The following is a 15,375-nucleotide window of genomic DNA, read 5'->3' on the forward strand; positions in this document are numbered from 1 at the left end:
TAACAAATGGGATTAACACATTCGACAACAATAGTGTGAAAAACCTAGTTGAAAAGCATGTATTTAAAGAATATTCATTCGCAGCAACAAAATAAAATTTTATGTACTGTTTCAGACCAATATTAAAGATAATATGGTATTTGAAATGAACATGAATGCACAATTAAATAATGAGCCATAGAGTTTTTTTTTTTTTTGTCTGTTTGTTTGTTTGTTTTGAGACGGAGTTTCACTCTTATTACCCAGACTGGAGTGCAATGGCGCCATCTCGGCTCACTGCAACCTCCGCCTCCTGGGTTCAGGCAATTCTCCTGCCTCAGCCTCCCGAGTAGCCGGGATTACAGGCACACGCCACCATGCCCAGCTAATTTTTTTTTATTTTTAGCAGAGATGGGGTTTCACCATGTTGACCAGGATGGTCTCGATCTCTTGACCTCGTGATCCACCCGCCTCGGCCTCCCAAAGTGCTGGGATTACAGGCTTGAGCCACCGCGCCCGGCCGGAGATTTTTGTTAAGAAACTAAATGAGGCTGGGTGCAGTGGCTCAAGCCTGTAATCCCAGCACTTTGGGAGGCCGAGGCAGGTGGATCACGAGGTCAAGAGATGGAGACCATCTGGTCAACATGGTGAAACCCCGTCTCTGCTAAAAATACAAAAAATTAGCTGGGCACGGTGGTGTGTGCCTGTAATTCCGGCTACTCGGGAGGCTGAGGCAGGAGAATTGCCTGAACCCAGGAGGCGGAGGTTGCGGTGAGACGAGATTGCGCCATTGCACTCCAGCCTGGGCAACAAGAGTGAAACTCCCTCTCAAAAAAAAAAAAAAAAAAAAAAAAAAAAAAGAAACTGAATGAATGAATCGAATAAAAGAAAAACATGCTATTAAAGCAGTGGAGAGAAAATTTATCATTGCTCAAAGTGAAATCATTAAGATACGGTTGAGAAAATTACCTAAAACCCCAAAAAGCTGTAAAATATTTATTTTTATTATATATATATATATTTTATTTTAAGTTCTAAGATAGTGTGCAGGATATGCAGGTTTGTTACATAGGTAAATATGTTCCCATGGTGGTTGGCTGAACCTATCAACCCATCATCTAGGTATTAAGCCCAGGATCCATTAGCTATTTTTCCTGTTGTTCTCCCCACCCGCCCTCAACTCCCACAGACCTTAGTGTGTGTTGTTTCCCTCCCTGTGTCATTGTTCAGCTCCCACTTATAAGTGAGAACATTCAGTGTTTGCTTTTCTGTTCCTGCATGAGTTTCCTGAGGATAATGGTTTCCAGCTTCATCCATGTCCCTGCAAAGGACATGAACTCATCCTTTTTTATGGCTGCATAGTATTCCATGGTGTATATGTGCCACATTTTCTTTATTCAGCTTATTATTGATGGGAATTTGGGTTGATTCCATGTCTTTGCTATTGTGAATAGTGGTGGAATAAACTTATGTGTGCATGTATCTTTGTAATAGAATAATTTATATTCCTTTGGGTATATGCCCAGTAACGGATTGCTGAGTCAAATATTTCTGGTTCCAGGTCTTTGAGGAATCACCACACTGTCTTCCACAATGGTTAAACTAATTTACATTCTCACCAACAGTGTAAAAGCATTCCTATTTCTCTACAACCTTGCCATCATCTGTTGTTTCTTGACTTTTTAATAATTGCCACTGTGACTGGCATGAGGTGGTATCTCATTGTGGTTTTCATTTGCATTTCACTAATGATCAGTGACGTTGAGCTTTTCTTCATGTATTTGTTGGCTGCATAAATGTCTTCTTTTGCGAAGTGTCTGTTCATGTCCTTTGCCCACTTTTTAATGGGGTTATTATTGTTTTTTTATATGAATTTGTTTACGTTCTTTGTAGATTCTGGATATTAGACCTTTATCAGATGGATAGATTGCAAACCTTTTCTCTCGTTCTGTAGGATGCAAGGTTGATTCAATATATGCAAATCAATAAATATGATTCATCATATGAACAGAACTAAAGACAAAAACCACATGATTATCTCAATAGACACAAAAAGGCCTTTGATAAAATTCAACGTCCCTTCATGTCAAAAACTTTCAATAAACTAGATATCGATGGAACATACCTTAAAATAATTAAGAGCCATGTATGACAAACCCACAGCCAGTATCATACTAAATGGGCAAAAGCTGGAAGCATTCCCCTTGAAAACTGGCACAAGGCAAGAATGCCCTCTCACCATTCCTATTCAACATAGTATTGGAAGTTCTGGCCAGGGCAATCAGGCAAAAGAAAGATATAAAGGGTATTCATATAGGAAGAGAAGAAGTGAAACTGTCTCAGTTTGCAGATGACATAATCCTATATCTAGAAGACATCATAGTCTCAGTGCAAAAGCTTCTTAAGCTGATAAACAACTTCAGCAAAGCTGTAGGTGCCAAAATCACTAACATTTCTATAACAATAGACAAAGAGTCAAATCATGAATGAGCTTCCACTGACAACTGCTACAAAGAGAATAAAATACCTAGGAATACAGCTAGCAAAGGAAGTGAAGGGCCTCTTCAAGTTGAACTATTTTTTAAATTTATTTTTTAATTTTTGTTGGTACATAGTACATGTATATGTTTATGGGGTACATGAGATATTTTAATACAGGCATGCATCATGAAATAAGCACATCATGAAGAATGGGTTATCCATCACCCCAAACATTTATCCATTGAGTTGTAAACAATCCAATTATGATCTTATTTAAAAATATACCGTTACTACTGACTATAGTCATCATTCGTTATAAACATGATTAGAAAGAACAGATAATGGTGATTCAACATACCATGTGATCCAAGGGAAGGGAATGGAAGAGAACAATAAAAAATTTTTTTTAAAGAAAATAGAAATAGATAAAATTTTTTTTCTGTATTGAAGATGGGTCTTAATCTGTCTTTAGGACTCTCCATGTATCAGATAATTTAATAAAAATCCACCAATACTGAGCCCTATTCTGATGGGGTTATTGTATTTCAAAGACAAAAAAAGAGCTCTAGAAGCATACAGAGGGTCAGGGACACACTTCCTAAAAGGAAAAATAGACTTATGGTTGCTTCTCAGTCATGAAAGATGTTAGAGAAATGTGGAACAACGTTTTGAAGAACAATAAGTTCTCCCTCCATAAGAATTTTTTTTTTTCAGTTTAAAACCTGATCACCTTTGCAACTCTCAAGGAAAGAAAAAACAAAAATTTTTGTAGACATATTCTAAATAATCAAGGGGAAAATCAAAATAATGAATTTATAAAATGGGGAAATTGAGATATAAAATGACTAAATAGTTACTCATTCTAAATCCATTTTAGCAACAAATGACATCTAGAATGTAGCCTTACAGAAGTATACAAGGCTATGCATACCAAGAGGTTCATATGTGGCTATTTTAAATCAAAACAACCTATTTAGCACTATTTCTCATTCTGTTATTATTCATTTAGATGTAAGAAAAATTACAACATCAGGTTGTGTTTAAATCCATTGTATTTTATAAGAACAATTTTATATCCATTGTATTTTATAAAAACACACCATTGTATTTTACAAGAACAATTACACCATCGGATTGTCTTATTTTCATATTTACCTTAAAATCTCTCTTATTCTGAATTGTGGGAAGTTTGGGTATGATCTATTCTCCATCGTTTTCCTCAGGTGTGATTCTTCACATGTAGGGGTTTATTTTCTGCATTGTTACATTTATACAGGTGAATGACATCTTACTTAGGTGGGAAATTCTTACATTGCAATCTTTTCTCTTAAAAGTCTATAGAAGTTGTTAGTTCACTAAATTCTAGCTTCTAGTTGTTCAGATGAGACATCCAGTGCTTTTATTTCTCACTTTCCACTGGCTTTGGGTAGAGGTTTATCTTTGAAGACTTTTTTCTTTTTAACCAGGATATTTATGCTGTAGTGCAAGTCTATTTTAGTCAATCCTAAAATTCAGTGATGCCTTTCAATCTGAAGCCTCAAAAATTTCTTAAACTCCAATTTCTGTTTAATAGTTTTCTAATTATTTCTCTCTTCCCTTTGTATATAAGGTCATCCGAATTTGTTATCAGTATTAGTTTCCAAAGGCTGCTGTAACCTATTATATAAACTAGGGGCATAAACAACAGAGATTTATTCTGTAACTGTTGCTGAGGCTTGAAGTCTGAAATTAGTGTGTCAGTAGGGCCATGCTCTCTCTGCAGAACCTGGGGAGGAATCCTTCCTTGCCTCTTCCAGCTTCTGGTGGTTGCCAGCAATCCTTGGCATTTTTGGTTTTGGCAATATAACTCTAATCTGCCTCCTTCTTCACATAGCCTTCCTCCCTGGGACTTCTCTGTGTCTTCAAATTTCTACAAGGACACCAGTCATTGTACTTATGGCCCACCTTAATCCCTAATGATGTCTTCTTAACTTGAATACATCTGCAAAGACCCTATTTCTTAATAAAATGATATTAACAGGTACTAGAGGTTAAGACCTTGACATATCTTTTTGGGGGACACCATTCAACCCATGTCATCCGAGTCTCTGTCCTCATGATATCTCTGTGTGAGATACCTCTTATACTTAATCTATTAACATTAAAAAGGTTTTCATTTGATAAAAATAATTTTGTGCTTTGATTGAATCTCAGGTGTTCTTAATACTTTTGCTAAAAGCTGCCTGTTCTCAAAGTTCTGCTTGTTCTGTTTCTCTGTGGAGGGTCAGAGTTCCATAGTTGTGTCTTTTTTCTTCATCCACTCACATCTTATCTTTTCGGCATGGGTTCCACATAAGCTTGCTATACCATAGATTCTACATAAGGTACATAATTACAGCTCTGATTCTCAAACTTGGCCATGCATTGGGAACACCTGGTGAACTTCCAAAACACTAAGGGTTCTTCCCCACCTGCTGAGATTCTCATTTAATTGATATGGGTTGCCTGGGTAATGGGAATTGTAAAAGCTCCTCGGGTGTTTCCAATTTGGAGAATTACTGTGATCGAGCTTTTCCAACCTCAGGGCTGGGGTTGGCGCAGCTTCTGTGTTTCGTTTCCCTGAAGTTCCTCAAGAATTTCCCTTTCTTTCTGGGATCCTTGGAGGTCAGAGGAGCAACGTCTCTCCAGGTTGCGAGGTATTATAATTCACATCCTTGGGCTTCTTGCTGCCATCCCATTCTTGTCTCCATCCAGAGAGGAAAGGTTGTGCTTTTGTTCTTTTCATCCAGACCTCAGCAGAGCCCAATAACTTACTTATAATCTTCAGACCCCGACTGGTGGCTTTTGCACTCCAGATTGTTGGGTTGAAAGCAAGATGGCAGGGCCCTAAGGATGTGTTTAAGTGCTTCTCTTCTCCCATTCAAATGTTTAATTTTTAAGAGTTTTTTCTTATTTTCTGATTTTTTTTTTTTTTGCTTTTATAATGCAGTATTTTGCTTCTTAGAAGGGGTATCGTCTTAAATGTCACTGAGGACTCTACCTGAAGTGTTTTTGTGTGTGTCTTTTCCTTATTACATTTTCCAAAGGTTATTATAATATTTAAATCTTGGTATTAATATTGCAGGTTGCAGTCTTTCCTTAAATGTCTTATTTGCTCATATTTAGAATTGGGTGATGGTAAATCTGACTGCATTATCTATGGTGGTAGTTAAGATTTCTTGACTTCCCAGCTTTCTTTAGGGCAAGGAGGAGAAACTGGCTATTTGGTTAAGGAACACCTGTATAATAGAAAGAAGAGGTGTGTGCTCTTTAGCACCAGCATCCAGCTTAGTTGCCTTAGTTCTTTCAGGTTTGTCTGTGGTTAAGTATAAATCTTCAGGCCACTGGAGGCTGTCAAATGAAAGGGACAAATTATTTCACAAATTTCTGTACAGAGACTTTGTTGTACTATCCATTTTTTCCCTTTTAAATAGTTTCTCGTTTTGCCACATTGACCTTTGCCTGCTGCACTGCTGAGTGGATCTGCTTTTTCCTTCATGGATGCTCTTACCACACGTGCTCCAGGCTGGCTTTTTTTACTATGCCTCATCTGCCGGGATTCTTCCATTTACCTCCCATTGCTTTTTGCTGGATACTCTTATTCCTTCAGTTGAAGGCTTATACTTCTTTATCATTCTGCTAATAACATGAAGTATGAGAAGGAAGGAGAAGACTTACTATCTCATATCAGAAACATTATAGTATCATTGAAATGGCTATACAGTATTTAATTTTCCTGATGTAACATTTATCTAATGCTCTGTTGGAAATCGTTTTCTCCCTATTTTTTTACAACTATAAACAATTGTACAATAAACAATCTTAGAATAAAATCTTTTTGCAACCAATTCAGACAAAAGCTTAAAAATATAACTCTTAGGTCAATTTAGGTATATTTACAAATACGTTAATAAATTAGGCCCACATCTTTTCAATATGGATTGCATCAATTTACAGCTCCCATTCTCCAGTGTTGCCTCCAACATTGGATAAAATAATTACTTCCTTAATCTTTTATTGTTCTTTAAGTTAATAATTTGATCTCATTTTAAATATGATCATTTTGAAAAGATTAACCACCCTATGTAAAAGCATTGGCCTTTGCAAACCAGTTACTGCCTGTAATTTTACCTTCTTATACACTCCTTGTAATGCTTATCAGATCTAAATGTATTGATCTCTCCTCCTTCTCAAACTCCATGAGATCAGGGTCATTATCTTCATAGCGTTAGTCCCTAAATTAAGAAAAAGTGTTTGTAGGTGCACAGTAAGTATTTCTGAATAAAATATATGGAATAAAGCAGATTCATGAAAGCATTTTTAAATAGATACCTCAGTTTATTACAAATGACTCAATATTAAGCATTTCATTTTTGCTCTAATTTTTATAACCCAACCTATTCTTCAGTATGGACCTTTCATTTGTATACAGTTAGAAATACAACCCAAGCACCAGAGGGTTTGTAAAATAAAGGACCCTCTTTGGTAAAGAGATGTATATCTATGAAAGCATAGAGGACCTCTGGTAATTGTTGGGTGTACCCCAGAATTCACCCCTGTAGCACTGATTTTATTGCAAGAATATGCATGCTTAATTTTTTTTGTCTTTATTTTAAGCTCTTTAACCCCACACTGATTCTAGGACTTCTTTTCCTGTGATTTTTAAATGATAGGAAATGGAACTGCTGACTCCCTACAGATGTCAGAGAACCAGACTTGCAGACAGCTGGAAAAAACAGGTGTACGGAAATCCAAGGACTATTAACATATCTAATTGAATAACTGTTGGTAGTACAAAAGTAATTAAGAACAAAAGAAAGCCTTGTGAAGTGCCTAACAAAAACATTGCTGGTAATCACTGCCAACTTAAAGCTCATTTTGTGAAGCTTTCTAAAAAATGGGATCATTTGATATTGAATATTACCTTTTGTCTTGTAATTTACATGGGTGTCTTTAATGAACAGCTCGTTTATAGTTCCACTGAGTTTTTCCCGTGCGTGTTGCAGGCATCTTTGAAACAGCAGTTTCAGGAATTCAGAGTCAGCAGGCTTCCTCCTGAATATTTATAGAAAGATTTCAAAAGTGCACTTACTGATTTTGTTTAAGTTGTCTTTATGAAATTACCGTGTTTCATCCTATACTAGAAACATTCTTCTTTTATAATAAAATAAATGGAAATTTTTCCACCATGGCTTCTTTGTTAGAATTTTCATATTGCGTCCCATGGATAATTCCATGTAACATTTTATTGCTATTTTTCTAATTATAAGAGAAGCAGGTAATTATTGTAAAACAAAACAAGGAAATTATTTAGATAGAAAATATATCACACATGTTACAGCCACATGGAGAGCATGGATTTTATATGTATATATATATATATATATATAGTGGTATATCCTCTATCAGTGTATTAGTTTGTTAGGGCTGACATAACCAAGTACCATACGTTGGATAGCTGAAGCAACACACATTTATTTTGTCACAGTTCTGGAGGCTAGATGTTTGAGTTCAAGTGTTGGAAGCGTTGCTTATTTTGAGACTTCTCTCCTAGACTTACAGGTAGTCATCGTTCCCTGTGTTTTTGCCACATCATTGTCCTGCTATTATTTGCCTGCCTGTGTCCTCATCTTTTCTTTTTAAAGAGTACCAGTCATATTGGATTGAATTTCAATGGAAAGACCACATTTTAACTTAACTTCTTCTTTAAATATTTTGTCTTCAGATAATCATTCTGAGGTACTGGCATAAGAACTTCAACATGCGCATTTTGGAGGGATACAATTCAGCTCCTAATACAAGGCTTTTAAATGTATGTGTGTCTTAATAGCTTTATTGAGATGTAATGGACCTATAAGTTGCACATAGGAATTATATAAAATTATATACGTTTTCCATGTGCTATTTAATGTAATTTTTGACATATGTATTTACCCATGAAACTATTACCATAGTCAATATACTATACATATGCATCCCCTTCAGAAGTTACCTCATGCCCCTGTAATCTCTCTATCCTTCTCTTTCCTGCTCTGCTCTCATCCTTAGAAAACCACGAATCTACTATATGTTAACTTGCATTTCCTAGAATTTTATAAAATGGAATTATATACACATCCCATGTACTTTTTTGGGGGGGGTCTGGTTTTGTTCATTCAGCATAATTATTCTGAGATTCTATCATGTTGTATTGTGTATTACAGCATCTAGCACAACTCCTGGCATACGACAGTTACCCTCATTATTAACTCAATGAATACATAAAGTATAAATTAATGATTATTTTAGGAGGTTAAGGAATTGGATATTACAACATATACAGTTAAATGACACTCATAGTTTTCGTGTTCTCTCTGAAGATTTTTATGCAAGTGAATGAATGAACCATGTCTGTGGTTGAGAAAACATCTCTGATGGCAGCTTAAAGGATGGAAGCTGAAAGCACGGGACCAATTGTTAAAAATTCTGACATAATGGTTCCTATACATGGTATTTGCATATGGGCATCCATGTTAAAATATCCAGTGGGCAGTTAGAAACAGGAACAAGTAGGGAGATTGATTTTTTTTTTTTTTGATTAATGGGGAAGTAGGAGATGGAAAGACAAGTGAGAAAATTAGGATGGGATTTCCTAAAGCTATTTGTAAAGTTGCCAGATAACTTTATCCCTGTATGACAATACAGAAGAAAGAAAATGGGTATCAGAAGAAAACAATTATGGTCTCAAATATTACCTGTCTCATGAACATTAAACAAGTAACATTGTGTCTGTTTCCTCATATTTTTAGGATTTATTGGCCCTGGTGTTTTCAGACTTCACAGTGATGGACTCAGATGTGGATCCTTGTTTCCTGTGCAAGGACCTTTCATCTTGAAGACTGGTGAGATTGGGAAATTCCTGTTGATTATTTATTTTGTAATTTTTTTCTTCTCCATGTTCCCTATAACCTGTTTTTTTGAAATCTCATGACTTAGCTACTGATACTGATATTTTTGGCTTGATATGTCTTTATATTTGCTCTCTTATTTTTAATTTCTTTTCACTCTGGGTGAGGTGTTCTTAATCTTATTTCCCAACTTGACTATTGAAATTTTTATTTGTTAATCTTATTTTGTAATTTCCCAAGAGCTCTTTCTGGTTTCTTTTATTATTACTTTTTACATAGTGACTTATTCATGATTCATGAATATCATGTTGTCTGGACCATATGTTAGAATACTAATTAGAGTGTTCTAAACTTCCTTTCTATTCCTTGTTTTATCTCTGCTTGATTTGGGGTTGCCTCCTCCCCTTTTGTTTGTTTCAGTCTTCTTTGCATGTTGTAATTTTTTTCTCAAATGTTGATTCTCAGCGGCAAATTTGCTTTTGATAACAGAGTTCTTCCTAAATCTAATTTAATTTCTTTCAAAAGAATTATGCTTCTATCCCCTTTTCTTAACTTGGGGTAAATGCCTGCCTGAAGACTGTTTTCTATGAAGGTGGTTAGCAGGAATTTAAAATAGTGGGAATGACAGTTCCATATTTGAAGTGTCAGTTAATCTTCTTTTCAGCCTCACTTCTAATTCATGGTCTGCGTTGTATTGAGAATTACAAAATATTCTCTCCAGGGATTTCCTGGTTGAATAAATGCCTTCTTTCTGCATTCTCTCCATACATTTTTTGTTTTGTTCTCGTTGTTGAAACACTCCTTCCTCTTCATTGAAGTTTTAACATCCATCTTCCAAAAATTTGTTGAAATCTATATTGTGCTAATAGCTCCCTGCTTTTACTTTTTTACTTTTTTTTTTTTTTGAGACGGAGTTTCACTCTTGTTACCAGGCTGGAGTGCAGTGGTGCGATCTCGGCTCACCACAACCTCCACCTCCTGGGTTCAGGCAATTCTCCTGCCTCAGCCTCCTGAGTAGCTGGGATTACAGGCACGCGCCACCATGCCCAGCTAATTTTTTTGTATTTTTTTAGTAGAGACGGGGTTTCACCATGTTGACCAGGATGGCCTCGATCTCTTGACCTCGTGATCCACCTGCCTCGGCCTCCCAAAGTGCTGGAATTACAGGCAATAAACCACCTCCCGGCCACTTTTTTACTTCTTAAAAGGATACATAATATTTATGCAAATGGATGGCGTACATGTGATACTTTGTTACATGCTTAGATCACATAAATGGTAAGTCAGAATATTTAGGGTATTCATCACATTGAGTATTAATAATTTTCATGTGTTGGGAACATTTCAATTCTTCCATTCTATTTTGAAATATATATTATTGTGAGCTATAGACATTCTATTCTACTATCAAATATTAGAAGTTATTTCTTCTATCTTACTGTATGTTTGTACCCATTAACTAACCTCTCTTCATCTGCCTTAGCCCTCCAACATCCTTTCCAGCCTCGTATCTGTCATTCTACTTTCTGCTTGCATGAGATCAAGGTTTTTAGCTTCTACATGTGAGAACATGCAACATTTGTCTTTCTGTGCATGGCTTATTTAACTCTACATAATGACTCTAGTTCCATCCATGTTACTGCAAGTGACATAACTTCATTCTTTTTTATAGCTGAATAGTATTCCATTGTGTATATATACTACCTTTTCTTTATTCATTCATGTGTTGATGGATAGTTAGGTTGATTCTATATCTTTGCTCTTGTGAACAGTACTGCAATAACCCTTTCTTGTTGTATTTTTGTGTTGTGGGTTTCTATGTTTTTATGTTTTAGTCTTCTTTTATCATTTTTTGGTCTTGGCTTGATCTAAGTTTGACATCGTGAAGCCTGTAAAGAGGAGCAATACTGCCCAACTTAAAAATATTCTGAAAATTAAATAATGTAATGTATGCCATTTTAAAAATTAACATATTAAATACTAGTCTACGTTTTTCATCATGTAAGAATATTTTCTAACAGATGTTTTGCCAGCTAACCCCAAAGTATATGTAATAAAGTTATAGCCTATGTAATATTTTATTTTCAACATCCTCGTCATAGAAAGAAGATACACTAACCACTCAGTGGAAGATTCTATAGGTTATAGGTATTTTAGAAAACTGATTCTAGTTCTACTTTTCTTTCTGATGCAGTTTACCTTCTAGTCAATATCTTGAGTTCTAGCATTTCTTTTTCCTAAAAAATATTTGCAAGGAGAGTTGTAGCTCTAGAGAAAAATATTTCAACCTTTGAGATCAAACTCAGGAATATTCAACCAGTAAAGGAAATGGGACCACAGGTCTACAGCTGCAGGGAACTGGAGTCAACAACCCACATGACCTGGGAAGTGGATTATTTCCAGATTGTCTTGATAAAAACCTATTTTGTGAACATTTTTATTTTGATCTGTGAGATTCTAAGCAGAGAATCCAGTTGAGCCCACTGATATGTTTTGTATTTGTGTCCCACCCAAACCTAATGTTGAATTGTCATCTCCAGTGTTGGAGGAGGGGCCTAGTAGGTGGTGATTGAATTATGGGGGCAGATTTCCCTCATGCTATTCTTGTGTTAGTGTGTTCTTATGAGACATGGTTGTTTAAAAGTGTGCAGCTCCTTCCCCTTCGTTCTCTCTTCACGTGTAAGACGTCCCTCCTTCCTCTTCACTTTCTTCCATGATTGTAAGTTTCCTCAGGCCTCTCCGGCCATGCTTCCTATATAGCTTGTGAGACAATTAAACCCCTTTTCTTTATAACTTACCCAGCTCAGGTAATTCTTTATAGCAGTGCAAGAATGGACTAATACATTCATTCAGACGTCTGTATTACAGAATGGTGAGATACTAAATGGGTATTGTGTTGTTTCTTAAAGTTGTGGTAATTTGTTATGTAATAACTAAAAATGTATCCAGTTAGATTGGAGGAGAGAGGGACAGAGTCAGACAAAGTTATCCCAGTATCTCCTCTCTAGTTGTTTACCTATAAGCAAAGCTGGTGTGCCTTGAAAGTCCTTAGTAATTAGAAATGGATAGTGCATATTTTATTATATCTCCAACACCCATAATACACACAGTCAATAAACAGTGATTAAGTAAATATGCATTAGACCCATAGATAATAATATAATAAATTTTTTTTTTCAGGGTATTTACTGCCTCTCCCTTTGGCAGATTTACCCTGGCTTGCTTCACTAATATAAGGCAAAGTCTAGGCTATTGTCTGAATATTTGTGTCCTTCTCAAATTTGTGCTGAAAACCTAATCATCAATGTGATGGTATTTGGAAGTGGAACTTTTGGTAGGTAATGAGATTATGAAAGCAAAACCCTCATGAATGAGATTATTGCTCTTACAAAAAGAGGACGCAGAAGCTGCCTTCCCATTTGTACTATCTGAGGACACAGCTAGAAAGAACATCTGTAAACCAGGAAGAGGGCCATCACCAGACACTGAATCTGCCAGTGCCTTGATCTTGGATTTTACAGCCTCTAGTACAGCAAGAAATAAATTTCTGTTGTTTATTAAACTATCCAGTTTATGGTATGTTGTGACAGTAGCCTAAATAGACTAAGACAGTATTATAACTGACAATGAAATATGAACAGAAGTAGCATTTGCCATGAGACCTGGGTGTGTGGATTGGAATACCCCTTTAGCCTGGGTCCTAGCATAAAGGTACCATGAAATAGAACTGTAATAGACATGAAGAATGAACAAGAGATTGATGTTTATTATCATAAATGTATGAGAACCTTGGGTTTTTTTTACCACGGCATGACTTGCCTAAGCTGACTGGGTCAATTCTTCACACATCAAGTAGAGACCTGCTATAACAAAAACTGAAAATAAATGATACTGGTTCTAGAGTGAGAACTAGATGATAAAGAATCTATTATTAGGAACTAGAAAGATGGCAGTCCAAGTTATGTGTGTGATATTTAACATAAGGATTACTATAATAACTGGAAATCTCATGGCTTTAGGCAGAGATGTGGAAAACAATATCAGCAGTGTTTCCTGGTTACTGTGACATAATTTAACAGACCATTTAACAGTAGTTTTCAATCTTGGCTGTAAAGTAGAATCAACTGTGAATAAAAAAGGCTGATTAAAACTCAACCTTTTGATAAAGAGCTAACCAAGGGTATGGCTTTCCTGTCCTTTGTTAAAACCTCTGAATGCATTGTGATTGTTCTCAGTAAATCATTTTAGTTGGATAAAAGGCTCTAAAAAATTAAAAATTAACAAGTTCAAGTTTCTCATAGAAACTTGTTAAACTCAAGAAATGGAAAATTAAGTCTGCTATTGACACATACTGCTGACTGGAATAAAACAATTTTTAAAAATCAAAGCTTCACTAAAAACTTCACCAGGTTGACCTAAAAAAGACTAAGATTTAAAACAACTATTGAGTATCCAACCTTTCACATGCAGGAAGAAGACAGAAAAGCTGCTCAGTCCTTTATGCCTATGTCAGCTGTGGCCAAGGAGCGTAAGAATCTTCCAGAAGGTGAAGTCAAGAGTCAAACATAAAACCAAAAAGAACCAAAAACACAACAAAAATAAAACCAGGATGCAGGCTGCTATTAGGAAGCAGAACTGCCTAATCAAGCAGTTATTTCCACTCTCGAGTAGTAGACTCGTTGACATCTACCTCGCAGGATTTCAGAATTGCTGGGAACAGGAACTAAGTAACTCTATTTTCCAAATGGAAACGCTTACTGTGGTTTCTTGGACTTTTGATTATCAAGGTACTAATATGTTGGGCTCTTAGAATACAGATAGTTTTGTGTGTGTGTGTATGTGCATAGGTATCTGGATCAAGGATTGAACAACCAGTTCTAGTGAGGAGACTATCTTGAAGTCTCGAACTTTGAGTATGATGCTAGTATTGGGTAGGACCTTGGAGTTTTATCTGCTGAGTAGGCTTAGCTTCATGACTTGTTTTGGTTCACTGAATGTGAGTGGAGGTTAGAAGCTTTAAAAGTTATTTTATGATCCCTCTCCTTTTCTATTTACCATAAAAGCTGGCAGGGTCCCAGATGGAACAGGGGTGACCTTTTAATCTGGGCCCCAGATTGAAGAAGATATAAAGCGAAGCTAAATCTCTCTCACAGTGGACATGTAAAATGAGCAAGAAATACATATCTCTCTCTCTGAGATTTCCTCTTCTTAGTCGTCGTCATTTTTGTCATATTCTTGCTGAAGCAGGCTAAGCTGACTGATATAAATAGTGATCCTTTTAAATAAGTATAGTCAAATGCCACCACACAAATAATGCAAAAATGTAAACATTCTGCTAATAGGAGGCCTTCTCATTTAAAAAGGTTAATTTTATTATAAGAGCTGATGAAATTGACCACAGATGTATCACCTAGCAAATAATTATTAATGAATGTAACAACCTCTGGGGTGCCTAAAATACAGGTTGGAAGAGAAAAAATATTATTAGAATAGGTCGGGAAGATGAGATAATTGAGAGAATGAGGCAGAAGCTAGGAAGTGAAGTGTCCGAGTTTCATTACCATTTAGCACTTTCCATATATTTCTATTTGAGAGAGATTACTGAGCAATCACAATTACTCACTAAAAATGGGACTTAGTTGTAGTTCTATTCTTAATGCTAAAACAGGATAATCTCAAAGGTCTGAGTGACCTGTTGTAAAACAAAGAACTCTCAACTTTTCAAAGGAAACATACAAATAAAAGCCATTTTTTTTCTTATAAGAAGTATATCCTCTTATTAGCATAGTGAACTTGATTTTTGCATAAAATAATGTAAGCCAACCCTCATACATAAAGTAGTTCTTTAGACAGGTTGATGGCCGTATCACCTAGTAGATATGTATACGTTACTACCCAGAGTTAGTCAAACTACAAGGTTTGAAGACACAGCCCACAAGACTGGTCACTTGGAAGAAAGAGCCTGACTAGTGCTTTGCTGTCTGAACTTTATTTCAGGTACCCATATATC

The sequence above is a fragment of the Callithrix jacchus genome, chromosome 1, assembly GCF_049354715.1.
Source record: "Callithrix jacchus isolate 240 chromosome 1, calJac240_pri, whole genome shotgun sequence".
Lineage (NCBI taxonomy): Eukaryota > Metazoa > Chordata > Mammalia > Primates > Cebidae > Callithrix > Callithrix jacchus.